Source organism: Schistocerca gregaria, chromosome 3 (assembly GCF_023897955.1).
Source record: "Schistocerca gregaria isolate iqSchGreg1 chromosome 3, iqSchGreg1.2, whole genome shotgun sequence".
NCBI lineage: Eukaryota > Metazoa > Arthropoda > Insecta > Orthoptera > Acrididae > Schistocerca > Schistocerca gregaria.
Window position 1 is genome coordinate 433,869,663 of NC_064922.1, and position 16,182 is coordinate 433,885,844.

Sequence of the window (16,182 nt, forward strand, 5' to 3'; positions counted from 1 at the left end):
AAGCTTAGGAAAACTGCCATCGAGTGGTTCATCAAACCCAAAACCACAAATAGGCGGCTTCGTACTGCCCCTGTTGCATCGTTCACTGCAGCCATTGCAATTCTAGTGCCACTTACCGAGCCAGAACACACATACTTCACCCGTCCGCTAACCTTCACACTACTGCACGGAAACCCATTCTCCGGGTGCACTAATAAATTTTCGAAACTATTGCTCGTTGCAGACGGTAAAACAGCCAAGCCCGACTCAGACCGTGTGCCACGATCATAATATACAATACACGTAGAGTGCCAGTATTGCAACAGCAGGACAGCGGTCGTAACTCATTGCTACACAGCGAGCAGAGATACGGCAATGAGCGCAACAGGTTTAGTATGGCGTCACCCCTAACGTTATTCTGCAAATTCTACAGCATGTAACATCCGAGGTCTGCCGCTCCAAGTCATTGCAGTACAGATGAGAAATACAGAGGCAGGGAAAACTGGCAGCACTTGAAAGAACACCGTGTGGGTAGGACCGCTTGCACCTCCGAATAAACAAGGGCAAATGGCCGCCTCACCTGCTGCAATGACGTAATTCCTGGATTTAAAAAGCCCAGTTTCGGACACCTCGTCAGTAGTTCCTGTCTTTTCATTTGCATCACCTGTCCTGACAGAATGACGGTCTAACTAGTTACACGTTAACTCTGCTGCGAACCGTGGTGAGACGCTTGCTTCCTGTTCAAAGACTTCAGCTGAGAGACAGCAGCCTGCCGGCTGTGAGTGGACTTCATTACTCCGTACTGCCACCAGTGGAAATAAACAACGTGTCACCTTACAGCCCTAAGGCAGTGAGGCCTATACATGAGAACAGGATACAGTATTTTAAAAGTGAGCTGAAAGGGGTCGCATGGGATGAGGTATGTGTAGAAAGTGATGCTAAGGTCAGATTCAACTTATTTCATAGTAAATTTGTGTCAATATTTGGAAGTTGCTTTCCTCAAAAACATGCAGAATGTCCTTTAAAAAACAAGTAAGCCGTGAATAACTAAGGGAACTAAAAGATTATCTAAGAGATGAGGAAAGTTTTTATAAACTCCAGAGAATGTCAGGATGCAAGTTTTCTTGCTTGCTGTAAAAAATATTGGAGTATTTTAAGGAAACTCATAAAAATGTCCGGAAGTATACTGGTACTGAGAAAAATAAATAATACAGATAATAAGGGACGTTTTCACATGGGAGACAGGACAGCCAGTCAGTGTACAAGATGCCATAAAAATTGAACTAAATGACAATGTTGTGACTGATAATTCACAAGCTGAAAGTACTTTTAACAATCACTTTCTAAGAGTATGAGCAAATACAGGATTAAATGGTTCAGTTGAAGAGGGAAGAGAATTTATTAAAAATGTCATTCCACGAAACACTAAGCAACTACAAGTCCGATGACATATGCAGTTGAATAGAAAGTTTTCTAACAGACAGAGAGCAGTATGCCGTCCTGAATGGGGTGACTTCAACAGGAACAAGACTAACTTCAGGTGTGCCCCAGGGCAGCGTAGTAGGTCCGCTTCTTTTTACAATTTACATGAAGGTTTCTGGTTGATGGTTCTGACAGCAGCATTAGACTCTGTGCCGATGATGCTATAGTCTACAGGAAAGTAGTATCACACGAAAGTTGTGAACAAATCGATGAGGATTTTCAGAAAATAGATGCGTGGTGTAATGGCTCTGAGCACTATGAGACATAATTTCTAAGGTCATCAGTCCCATAGAACTTAGAACTACTTAAACCTAACTAACCTAAGGACATTACACACGTCCATGCCCGAGGCAGGATTCGAACCTGCGACCGTAGCGGTCGCGTGGTTCCATACTGTAGCTCCTTTAACCGCTTGGCCACCCTGGCCGGCGCGTGGTGTAATGACTGACAGGTATCTTTCAATATTAGTAAGTGTAACCTACGGCGTATAACAAGGCGAAAATCCCCGTTAATGTACGAGTACAAAATAAATGCCCAGTATTTGGTAGTAGTAACATCCGTCAAGGATTTGGGTCTGACTAATGGAAATGATCTCAAATGGAATGATCATAACACAAGGGGTGGGCAAGGTTAACTCTAGATTGCAGTTTACTGGTAGAATCCTGAAGTGATGCAGTCCTTCAAAGAAGGAAATTGCTTACAAAACGTTAGTTCGTCCAGTCATAGAGTATTTTCGTCTGTTTGTGACCCTTAACAGTTGGGTCTGATACAAGAGATTGAGAAGGTCCAAAGAAGAGCGGCAAGATTCGTGACTGGTACATTTAGCCATCTCAAGAGCATTACAAATCTCATTGGAAGTTTGAAGTGGGACACACTTGTAGATAGACGACGCGCTAAATGGAAGGGGGTGCTCACTAAATTCTGAAATACGATCTTCGCCGAGGATGTAGAGCATGTAAGTATTTGAAGAACACTGGTTCTATTCCAAAGTACCGTTGTCCAGTGTGGCGGTGATGACGTCATCCAAGATAGCGGCGATGACTTCAGCTGATGACTGAAGTACCGTTACCCAAGATGGCGGATTTTGGCGGGAACTTTGAATTTTGGGGAGAAAGTGCCACGTCCCCTCACCCAGAAAAATGGCGGCTAGTTCAAATTCCAATACGATGAAGGCAGGAAAAAAGGGCTTGTCTTTATTATTTAACCAGTTTCAAGGACATGTGTTCCCGTCTGGGTATTGACTCCAACTGGCTCATTTAATATCGGTGCCAGCAGAGGACGCCACCGTGATGTGGTGCTACAGAGAAAGCTAATGATCTTGAGTCATCTCCTGACGTCACAAGCTCGCGAGCGTCCGAGCGCTCCCTCCATACACACTCTGGACAGAGTATCTCGTATATATTCTAACACTCGCATTGCGCATCTAACTTATTTACTACCCAAGTACTTAATTCCATTTCAGTTTTAATGTGCTACATCTATATTCAATGAACTAATTCAAATTTTCATATTTTCCCACTAGGAGGCGCTGTGGTCCTTCATGACGCACTACCCCCCAACCAATAGAATTCCCTCTCCTATTGGCTAGTGAAATAGTCACGTGACTCTATGTCATAGAGTCAATATAAACCAGACCACAATCCAACACTCCCTCGCTCTGCTCCTATAATTTTTTGAGTACCTGTCTCATCGCCCTTAATCTTCGAAAAATAAAATGAGCACGTAGCGCCAGTGGCAGCAGAAGCAGCAGCAAAAGGTTCATGTGGATGAAGTTCCATTACCTGGTAAGTACATTTTCAGTGTTCCCGATATCTGTACCTTTAACTCCACGTATGACTGCTACATCAGTTTTGGGCTGCTCTCTATAAAGATTGTTGTGTGTGTGTGTGTGTGTGTGTGTGTGTGTGTGTGTGTGTGTGTGTGTGTGTGTGTGTTTGTGTTTATATGTTCTGTATTATATCTGTTTTGGACCTCTCTCTATAAAGATTGCTAGGTCTTATAACAGACTGTGTGTGTGTTCTGTGTCTCTATGTAGTGTGTTACGTGTTATATCCGTTTTGGACCTTTGTCTATAAAGATTGCTGGGTATTTTAACGGATTGTGTGTGTTCTGTGTTATGTATTATATCCGTATTCGTGTGCTCTCTATAAAGATTGAGCTTACTCGTGTTGTGTGTCTCTATGTTCAGAGTCTATATATTGCGTGTCTCTATGTTCTGTATGTTACGTTTTACATCCGTTTTGTAGTGCTCTCTATAAAGACTGGCCTTACATGTGTTGTTGTTTCTCTGCGTTGCGTGTCTCTATGCTGTTTGTCTCTATGTTATATGTCTATAAGTTCAGTGTCTCTATGTTGTGTCTCTCTGTGTTGAAAGTCTATGTCTTCTGTTTTACATGATATAGCCATTTTCGATCATTCTCTATAAAGGTTTGATTTCTTTGTTTTTGTCAATATCTTACATATATGTTTTGGTCCGCTGCTTTCTGTAGCATTTAACTCACTACTCCATATTGTATTCTGTCTTCTCGATCTTTCTAGATTACATCCCTCAAATGCTGACTGCGCTAGATCAGCAGCTCGAGATGGAGAGGGCGCAAGCGCAGCTTCTAATACACTCGTAGTTCTTAGATCAAATAATTTCATCTAATATATACAGGTTCATACATTCAGTCTTCATATACATATGCACATTCTTGTCTTTTCTTTCTAGATGTTCCTAATTCTGTGCATAGGGAGAGATGTGCCGACCAAAGCATGCAAGGCGGCGATCAAATGGCGCCCGCTGCAGGGGGCACCCAGTTTTTAGAGGAGGAGGAGGAACTTGATCTGCCTGACTGGTTGGGGGCCTTGTTGAATGTGGCAATGAGTTGCCCAAACCATGGAGCCAGAGTGGAGAAGATGAATACTTTTGAACATTAACATTACTGCAAATATTTACCTTTATTTACTGTTATTATTATCTATTGCACTTTTAAATATACATCATTTAAGTTATTTTTTTCTTATTTATGTTACAGGTATATCACACGGCATAGCTTGTGTGCCTAGAGCGGTGGTTGCGGGGGCGGGAATCGAGGACACACTACAACAAAGGCATGCTGCGCCCTGTGTAGCCCCTATAATGGCTGAGCCCCTTAGAGCACTCAGCAGTTGCTAGGGCTTTTGAGGAGCGAATCTCATTCGCTAGAATTGAGAATTCGGATGGGAGGTATCGCAGCCCTGTCGGGTTTTTAGACGCGTGCCTCCCTGTCTAGGAGACCAAGCTCCTCAAAGTCCTACAAATTCTGGGATTTAACGCCATTAAATGTAGTACATTGTTATGCTGTGTATTGAGTCACCCACCTAAACATCAGGGTGAGGCGGACACAACGAATCTGCGCTATATATGGGGTGATAATGGCGTTACTTCTTGGAGCACATGGAGTGCTAAGTGGTATCAAGAATCCACATTGAGCACTATTATGGCCCAATTTTCCGAGATGGAAGTACGTGGGTCCGCTAAAGCGCTCAGCTGTATACCACACCACGGTAATCATACACATGTCTATGATCCAATAAATGGAGGTCCAGTTATATTAAACTCCCTATAGATATTGAGAAACAGCACGTGTGCATTAATGTTCAAAATAAGTATGATAATGCTTGTTTTGCATGGTCACTCCTGGCTTGTCAGAGAAATTACAATTACAATCATCATCCCGAGCATCCCAGCAGTTACAGAGTCAAAGATATTAAAAGACAGTATAACTTTGATGGTATAGAGTTCCCTGTAAGGATCCAGGACATATACAAGTTTGAGGCTCAGGGTACTGGAATATCGGTTCACGTTTATGGCCTAGAGAAGATGAAAACGGACAAGTGAGATGATCAGGAGAAGCACACGGTAGTCGGCCCCCTCCATTTCCCAAAATCTGCAGGTGAGCGAGAGTTGCATGTCAACATGCTGCTCTTCTCTGAGGGTGATAATTGTCACTATGCCTGGATCAAAGACATATCACAACTCCTTTCCTCCCAGTTAAGTAGATATGAGCATAAAAACCATATTTGTTTAAGGTGTTTGAATAATTTTTCATCTGAAGAGTTATTAGCGATACATCTATTAGATTGTGCTTCCAAGGACGCGGTGCGTGTGATTATGCCCACTGAGGAAATTAATTTCATTAAATTACAAAATGCTCACCACCAGCAGCGTTCTCCTTTTGCTGTGTACGCCGGTTTTGAATGATTGCTGGCTCCTATTACTCGCTGTCAAGGGAACCCCCTAGTCTCACACACAAATTTCACACAGCTTGGCAGCGTTCCAAGTTGTATGTGCTTATGATTCTAAACTTAACCGCTATCAGTCTTATGTAGCGAACGATCCGGCTGTTTGGCTTCTCACTGAGCTTGAAAAAAGTTCATGGGAAGTTGACAGGCTCTACAGTAGCAACATTCCCAAGACCAAATCAAAGTAAGATGATGAACTGTATGAAAAGGGAGTTAATTGTCATATTTGTGGGCTTGCCTTAGATAGAAAAGCGGAAACTCCTCGTAGAGACCAATTTCATCTTATGAGTAAGTTCCGCGGTGCAGCCCACAAGCCATGCAACTTGAAGTATCAGTTACCTAGACACATACCCGACTTTTTCCGTAATTTGAGCAGGTATGACTCTCATTCTCTCGTCGAGCACTTGGCTAAATTTGGTAAGAACAATGATCAGGTCAGTGTCCTCCCTGAAAGTGTTGAGAAGTATATTTCTTTTTCAAAATGAATGGCGCATAAAATTACGCTCCGCTTCCTTGACTCTCTACGCTCTATGCCGACTTCACGCCAGAAACTGGTTGAGACTTTACCTTGGAAAAATATGCGTAGCACTCGATCTGTATTTCCCAATGAGGAAAACTTCCAACTTGCGACTAGGAAAGGAGTTTTCCCTTATGAGTACGGTGATAGTGCGGCAAAACTCAATGAAACCGGGCTTCCCGATATATCTGCTTTTACCAGTACTCTCACAGGCTATTTCATATCTACCGCAGATTATGAGCATGCTGTGAATGTCTGGCGGGAATTCAACATCTCCAATTTGGGAGAACGTGCAAGGTTATACATGGACATGGACGTATGTTTGCTTGCAGATGTTTTTGATAAGTTCCGGAGTGTATGTATGACCATGTAATACCTGAACTGCACCTTTTATTACATGGCACCTGGGCTGTCGTGGGACCCTATGCTCAAAAACAAATGCCATTTTTGCCATAGCGAGTCTGCTTTTGATGTCCTCCTTGCTCCGTCGGTCATTGGTTATTTTAGTGCCTAGGTAGCAAAATTTCTTAACTTCATTGACTTCATGACCATCAATCCTGATGTTAAGTTTCTCGCTGTTCTCATTTCTATCACTTCTCATTACCTTTGTCTTTCTCCGATTTACTCTCAAACCATACTGTGTACTCATTAGACTGTTCATTCCGTTCAGCAGATCATTTAATTCTTCTTCACTTTCACTCAGGATAGCAATGTCATCAGCGAATCGTATCATTGATATCCTTTCACCTTGTATTTTAATTCCACTCCTGAACCTTTCTTTTATTTCCATCATTGCTTCCTCCATATTTTTTTCGATGTCTTCACATTTTTCCTGCAGCCATTTCGTCTTAGCTTCCCTGCACTTCCTATTTATTTCATTCCTCAGCCACTTGTATTTCTGTATTCCTGATTTTCTCGGAATATGTTTGTACTTCCTCCTTTCATCAATCAACTGGAGTATTTCTTCTGTTACCCATGATTTCTTCGCAGCTACCTTCTTTGTACATATGTTTTCCTTCCAAACTTCTTTGATGGCCCTTTTTAGAGACGTCCATTCCTCTTCAACTGTGTTGCCTACTGCACTATCCCTTATTGCTGTATCTATAGCGTTAGAGAACTTCAAACGTATCTCGTCATTCCTTAGAACTTCCGTATCCCACTTCTTAGCGTATTGATTCTTCCTGACTAATGTCTTGAACTTCAGCCTACTCTTCATCACTACTATGTTGTGATCTGAGTCTATATCTGCTCCTGGGTACGCCTTACAATCCAGTATCTGATTTCGGAATCTCTGTCTGACCATGATGTAATCTAATTGGCATCTTCCCGTATCTCCCGGCCTTTTCCAAGTATACCTCCTCCTCTTGTGATTCTTGAACAGGGTATTCGCTATTACTAGCTGAAACTTGTTACAGAACTGAATTAGTCTATCTCCTTTTTCATTCCTTGTCCCAAGCCCATATTCTCCTGTAACCTTTTCTTCTACTCCTTCCCCTACAACTGCATTCCAGTCGCCCATGACTATTAGATTTTCGTCCCCCTTTACATACTGCATTACCCTTTCAATATCCTCATACACTTTCTCTATCTGTTTATCTTCAGCTTGCGACGTCGGCATGTATACCTGAACTATCGTTGTCGGTGTTGGTCTGCTGTCGATTCTGATTAGAACAACCCGGTCACTGAACTGTTCACAGTAACAAACCCTCTGCCCTACCTTCCTATTCATAACGAATGCTACACCTGTTTTACTATTTTCTGCTGCTGTTGATATTACCCGATGCTCATCTGACCAGAAATCATTGTCTTCCTACCACTTCACTTCACTGACCCCTACTATATCTAGATTGAGCCTTTGCATTTCCCTTTTCAGATTTTCTAGTTTCCCTACCACGTTCAAGGCTGAGATATGTGTTTCAAACACATATGGACTCTGACCACAATCTATTGGTTATGACCTGTAGATTAAAACAGAAGAAACTGCAAAAAGGTGGGAATTTAAGGAGATGGGACCTGGAAAACTGAAAGAACCAGAGGTTGTACAGAGTTTCAGGGAGAGCATAAGGGAACAATTGTCAGGAATGGGGGAAATAAATACAGTAGAAGAAGAATGGGTAGCTTTGAGGGATGAAGTAGTGAAGGCAGCAAAGGATCCAGTAGGTAAAAAGACGAGGGCTAGTAGAAATCCTTGGGTAACAGAAGAAATATTGAATTTAATTGATGGAAGGAGAAAATATGAAAATGCAATAAATGAAGCAGGCAAAAAGGAATACAAACGTTTCAAAAATGAGATTGACAGGAAGTGCAAAATGGCTAAGCAGGGATGGATAGAGGACAAATGTAAGGATGTAGAGGCTTATCTCACTAGGGGTAAGATAGATACTGCCAACAGGAAAATTAAAGAGACCTTTGGAAAAAGAGAAACATTTGTATGAACATCAAGAGCTCAGATGGAAACCCAGTTCTAAGCAAAGAAGGGAAAGCAGAAAGGGGGAAGGAGTATATAGAGGGTCTATACAAGGGCGATGTACTTGAGGGCAATATTATGGAAATGGAAGAGGATGTAGATGAAGATGAAATGGGAGATACGATACTGCGTGAAGAGTTTGACAGAGCACTTTAAGACCTGAGTCGAAACAAGGCCCCCAGAGTAGAAAACATTCCATTGGAACTTTCGACGGCCTTGGGAGAGCCAGTCCTGACAAAACTCTACCATCTGGTGAGTAAGATGTATGAAACAGTCGAAATACCCTTAGACATCAAGAAGAATATAATAATTCCAATCCCAAAGAAAGCAGGTGTTGACAGATGTGAAAATTACCGAACAATCAGTTCAGTAAGTCATAGCTGCAAAATACTAACACGAATTCTTTACAGACGAATGGAAAAGCTAGTAGAAGCCGACCTCGGGGAAGATCAGCTTGTATTCCGTAGAAATACTGGAACACGTGAGGCAATACCAACACTGCGACTTATCTAAGAAGAAAGATTAAGGAAAGCCAAACCTACGTTTCTAGCATTTGTAGACTTAGAGAAAGCTTTTGACAATGTTGACTGGAATACTCTCTTTCAAATTCTAAAGGTGGCAGGGGTAAAATACAGGGAGTGAAAGGCTATTTACAATTTGTACAGAAACCAGATGGCTGTTATAAGAGTCGAGGGGCATGAAAGGGAAGCAGTGGTTGGGAAGGGAGTGAGACAGGGTTGTAGGCTCTCCCCGATGTTATTCAATCTGTATATTGAGCAAGCAGTAAAGGAAACAAAAGAAAAATTCGCAGTAGGTGTTAAACTCCATGGAGAAGAAATAAAAACTTTGAGGTTCGCCGATGTCATTGTAATTCGGTCAGAGACAGCAACGGACCTGGAAGAGCAGTTGAATGAAATTTACAGTGTCTTGAGAGGAGTATATAAGATGAACATCAACAAAAGCAAAACGAGGATAATGGAATGTAGTCGAATTAAGTCGGGTGATGCTTAGGGAATTAGATTAGGAAATGAGACACTTAAAGTAGTAAAGGAGTTTTGCTGTTTGGGGAGCAAAATAACTGATGATGGTCGAAGTAGAGAGGATATAAAATGTAGACTGGCAATGGCAAGGAAAGCGTTTCTGAAGAAGAGAAATTTGTTAACATCGAGTATAGATTTAAGTGTCAGGAAGTCTTTTCTGAAAGTATTTGTATGGAGTGTAGCCATGTATGGAAGTGAAACATGGACGATAACTAGTTTGGACAAGAAGAGAATAGAAGCTTTCGAAATGTGGTGCTACAGAAGAATGCTGAAGATTAGATGGGTAGATCACATAACTAATGAGGAGGTATTGAATAGAATTGGGGAGAAGAGGAGTTTGTGGCACAACTTGACCAGAAGAAGGGATCGGTTGGTAGGATATGTTCTGAGGCATCAAGGGATCACCAATTTAGTATTGGAGGGCAGCATGGAGGGTAAAAATCGTAGTGGGAGACCAAGAGATGAATACACTAAGCAGATTCAGAAGGATGTAGGTTGAAGTAGGTACTGGGAGATGAAGAAGCTTACACAGGATAGAGTAGCATGGAGAGCTGCATCAAACCAGTCTCGGGACTGAAGACCACAACAACAACAACAGCGTTGATAATTGTAGAGCACATGTCTCCTTTGAGTGAAGTATGGCTGTAATTCTTTGGGTGGCTGGAGGCCACCAAAGGAGTCGAAGTAATACACTGTCCCAGCGTCTCTCATAACGTATGCCACCCAGTGGGTGCCAGGACCTCCGACAACAACTAAATTCACAATACCGCATTCCGCTGTTTTCCTCATAGTTTTCAGTAACGTATCACGCATAAACACACCACAAAATCTTGGTATCTTGAATTTATGTATAACAGACTTAAGGTCTGTATTTGTGAGTGGCCGATCTGGTTTTGGATCGCTAATGTTTTTCTTTTTTATCATTTATGAACAGACCAAGGCGCTTCCTCTACAGTTTCAAGTATAGCCTGTACCAATGGCTGCGGCTTGAACCATGCGGTTATGTCAACTCGCCTCTGATGATTAAAACGACTACATATTACTAGACATGTAGCAAAAAGACCTAATGTCATTGTTGTTGTTGTTGTTGTGTCCACTCCAGACAAAGTTTTGTTCAGCTCGCCATACCACTATCTCTTGCAGGTTACATCCACTTGAATCTGCTTACCGCATTCAAGCCTGCCCCCCCCCCCCCCCCCGTTGCAATTTTTCCCTAACTCCTCCCTCCGTTACCAGAGAAACCTTTTCTTGAGACCTCACGACAGTCCAGTACACCTACCCTTTCTGTCAGTAAACTTATTCCTTAAACTATTCTTCTCTATTCATTTGAGTACATGTACATTAGTTATCCAACCCACTCTTCTAATTTCAAGCATTCTTTTGTAGCAGTACGTTCCAAAAGCATCTGTTTTCTTCCTGTCGGAACTGTTTACCTTCCATGTTTCACTCCCGCTCAAGTATACACTCCTGACCAATATATATCGAAAAAAACTGTATAACATTTACATTTATAATCGACGCTCACAAATTAATTTACCCCATTGTCAGTCGGCATTTTATATTCTCTCTATTTCTGTCATCGTCAGTTATTTTACTGTACAAATAGTAACACTCATCCACTAACTATAGTGCAAAAATTTCTTAACCTGATTTCTCTAGCATTATGATTTCATTCGACTAATATATATACAACATATTGACCAACAAGAGGGTTAGCCATAGTCTTGTTCATTCCTTTCTCAACTAGTGCTTTCCCTTTATGTCCTTCGACACGTTGGCTTCCACCAGTCATTCAGTCTTCCTGTAGGTGATACGTGTTAGTATTTTGAAGGTTTTACTTATTAAACTGCTGGTTCCGTAATACTCACACTTGTCGGCACCTACTGTCTCTAGTATTGGGATTATTACATTATTCTCGAATTCCAAGGTTTTTAATAGCTGTAAAGGACTGTCATCTCCGCCACCTTACTTACTACAACTTAGGTACTTAAGTGCTTCCTGAAAGATATGCCATACGATTGCATACCCTCTAACTAATTTTAATTTACTTACTCTTCTCTTTCCTCAAGAATATTTTTCTGACATAGCCCTTTAATGTATTCCTTCCATATTTTTAGCCTTCCCTTGTTTGCACAATACTGGCTTTAAATTGAGCTCTTGGTATTCATCTTACTACTTCTTTTTGTTCAAAAGTTCCTTTAATTTTCCTATACAGAACATTTAATTTTCACTTAATTGTGCTTGCTTGTACAACTTCGCATTTCTTCTTTCACCACTCCTGCTTTCTGTCAAAACCCAATTTCCATATCCCTGAATCAGATGCCACTTTTTTTTCAAATTTTCTCCTTTCATCAGTTTACTAAATGCAATATCTCGCTTGTCATCCGAGGATTTATAATGAGAATTGTTGCCTATTTCAGTCAGTCTTTATCTAACGCACCGTTTCAGATTTTTTACAACCTATGAATGCTTCAGACCTATCTACGTTTCATGCTTCTACTTTACTTCCTTTCTGTAACTTCTTCCACTATAGTTTCCATTTCATAACTAATAAACTATGACCAACGTCAACATACACTGCCGTAAATGTTTTGCTGTTTAAAGTCTGGTTACTAAAGAACTGTCCAAACATTAAATAATTTGTTTGAAAGCTTATAAGCTCCTGGTTTTTCTCATTTATTCAGCTGTGTCTAATATTTCTTAAATGAAGTTTTTGCAATGATTAAATAGAGCCCTGCAAAAAATTCATTTTGTCTATCCTTTTCTTTCTCTTTCCCGATTTAATCTTCTTTTACTACTTTTCCTTCTCTTCCTTTTAGTATTTTCGAATTCCACTCCTTCTGTATTAATTTATTTGATATTACGTGGTTTGCTGAATGATTTTTTGATCTCATTATAAGATTTTTTCTCTCCCTTCATTAACTACAAAAAGTTGTTGTCCTACATATAGGGTATTCCTGAAATGGGTTGTGGTTTTGCTTCCTTTATGGCGGTAAAACTCCGTTCATAGTAGTATAACTGCATTCCTATTATCTTGTTATTTATTGGACATACTACTGTTTTACGCCTATTTGGCTTTATTTTGATAACCCTGTAATTACCGATCAGAAATCTTGTAATCCCTGCTATCACACTAATTCCCACTATATGTAACTTCAACTTACCTGTTTCTTTTTTTTAAAGTTATTTGATAATTACCAAATTCATGTGTATGGTTCGGTTGTGAAGTAATTGTCCTACCTAACCATTTATTTTCAAAATTATTCTTCTATCACTTTGTGATACAGCAAATATATTACAATGAGCAATCCTTAAAGTTCTAATTAGCAGAAGTTTTATTTATCAGGCCTTTTTACCAACGAAATGAGCTGTAAAACACTTGTTATAACCTGAAGAACCAATTACAAAAAATGCATAACAAATTTGTTGAAAACAAAGTATTTAATTTTCCACAAAGTAAAAATGATTCAGCGTTACCAACACCTATTGTGAAGTTAGATGTGAAACCTTTGTGTTGGGCCAATTAATTTTGTGAGGATAACAGGGTAATAAAAGTAGGTACTGTAATGTTTCCAAAGAGTTTTATGTGGTTTGAAAGTGAGAGTAGGTGTTGTTTCTGCTTGCAGTAATGAGCACTGTATGTATATTGTTACTGCTGCTACGCTTCAAATGCTCGACACCGTTCCTTACCAAGCAGGAAGATGATATACAATCAACTGCCTTTTTTTTATAGAATTTAGGTGTACTAAATTATACAACCAGATCAACCATTTGGTTAGAACATATTAAATTATTATTAATATTAGTAACTGCACTATTAATATTGTTTTGTTAGTATATGATGTCAGTGTAAGGTAATAAATGTGATACGGCAGTTCCATGTAATTGTTGGTTTTTGCAATCAATATATTATCCCTGTACTGATAATTTAAATTATTTTTGTAATATGGTATTAGTTGCTGGATGATGGTCACTAGTAATAGAGCCTGAATCTTTGGCATTTGTTTTAACTCTTTTCTTTTACTTACAAATATAAATCTTGTTGTTGACCATTACAGGAACAAGCGCAAAATTGAAAGCACTGATGCTCAAATCGTTATAGGCACTGAAAGCTGGCTAAAGCCAGATATTAGCTCAGCCGAAATTTTAGCGAAGAACCTAACGGTGTTCCGTAAGGATAGGCTAAACTCGGTTGGCGGTGGCGTGTTTGTTGCTGTTAGGAGTAGTTTAACTTGTCGTGAAATTGAAGTAGATACTTCCTGTGAGTTAGTACGGGCAGAGGGCATTGTTGGAAACTGGAATAAGATAATAATTGGATCCTTTTACCGATCTATCAGTTCAAATGATACAGTTGCTGAAAGCTTCAAAGAAAACTTGAGTTTGATTTCAAACATGTACCCGACTCAAAAGATAATAGTTGGTGGTGACTTTAATTTACCCTCGATATGTGGGCAAAAATACATGTTTAATTCCGGAGGTACGCATAAACTCATTTTCAGAAAATTATGTCGAGCACTTACTTCATGAGCTCTACCGAATAGTGAACGGTTTTGAAAACACACCTTAACTCTTAGCAACATATGAGCCTGAGTTAATAAAGAGCATCAAAACCGATACAGGGATTAGTGAACACAGGCTTGTCGTAGCGAGATTGAATACTATAATCTCCAAATCTCCCTAAAAAAAAGCAAAAAATATTCCTATTCAGAAAAGCAGATAAAAATACATTTGACGCCTTCCTGAGAGACAGTATCCACTCATTCCAAATTAATAATATAAGTGTAAACCAGATGTGGTTTGAATGCACAGAAATAGTATTGGCAGCAATTGAGAGATTTATACTACATAAATTAACAAACGACGGAGCTGATCCTCCTTGGTACACAAAATGGGTTAGAACACTGTTGCAGAAACAACTAAACAAACATGTCAAATTTAAACGGACGCAAAATACCTAAGATTGGCGATGCTTTACAGAAGCTCGAAATTTAGCGCTGACGTCAATGCGTGATGCTTATAACAGTTCGCATAACGAAATTTTGTCCGAAACCTGGCAGCAAATTCAAGAAGATGCTGGTCGAATGTGAAGTGTGTTAGCCGCAAGAGACAATCAATGCTTTCTATACGCGATAGCAAGGGAAATACTATCGAAGAGAGTGCTGCCAAAGCAGAGTTACCAAACACAGCCTTCCGAAAAGCCTTCACAAAAAAGACGAAGTAAATATTCCAGAAATGGAATAGAAAACAGCAGTCAACTTGAGTAAAAGTAGAAGTAAATATCCTCGGAGTAGTTAAGCAACTTAAACCACTTAATATAAGCAAGTCATCGGGTCCAGACTGTATACCAATTAGGTTCCTTTCGCAGTATGTTGATGCATTAGCTCCATACTTACCAATTATATACAAACGTTCGCTCGACGAAAGATCCGTACCAAAAGACTGGAAAGTTGCACAGGTCACACCAATATTCAAGAAAGGTAGTAGGAGTAATCCACTAAATTACAGGTCCATATCGTTAACGTCTATATGCAGCAGGATTTTGCAACATATATTGTGATCAAGCGTTATGAATTATCTCGAGCAAAACTATTTACACACCGTCAACGTGGGTTTAGAAATTATCGTTCCTGTGAAACAAAACTAGCTCTCTATTCACATGAAATGTTGAGTGCTATTGACAAGGGATTTCAGATCGATTCCGTATTTCTGTATTTCCGGAAGTCTTTTGAGACTCTACCATACAAGCGACTTACAGTGAAATTGCGGGCTTATGGAATATCGTCTCAGTTATGTGACTGGATTTGTAATTTCCTATCAGAGAGGTCACAGTTCTTAGTAACTGACGGAAAGACATCGAGTAAAACAGAAGTGATTTCTGGCGTTCCCCAAGGTAGTGTTATAGGCCCTTTGCTGTTCCTTATCTATATAAACGATTTAGGAGACAATCTGAGCAGCTGTCTTACGTTGTTTTCAGATGACGCTGTCGTTTATCTACTAATAAAGTCATCAGAAGATCAAAATAAACTGCAAAACGATTTAGAAAAGGTATCTGAATGGTGCGAAAGTTGTTAATTAACTCTATATAACGAAAATTGTGAGTTCAGCTATATGAGTGCTAAAAGGAATTCGTTAACTACAGTTACACGATAAATTAGTCTAATCCAAAAGCCGTAAATTCAACTAAATACCTAGGTCTTACAATTACGAACAACTGAAACTGGAAGGAGCACATAGAAAGAGTTGTGGGGAAGGCTAACGAAAGACTGAGTTTTACTGGCAGGACACTTACAAAATGTAACAGATCTACTTAGGAGACTACCTACACTACACTTGTCCGTCCTCTTTCAGAATACTGCTGCGAGGTGTGGGATCCTTACCAGATAGGACTGACGGAGTACGTCGAAAAAGTTCAAAGAAAGGCAGCACGTTTT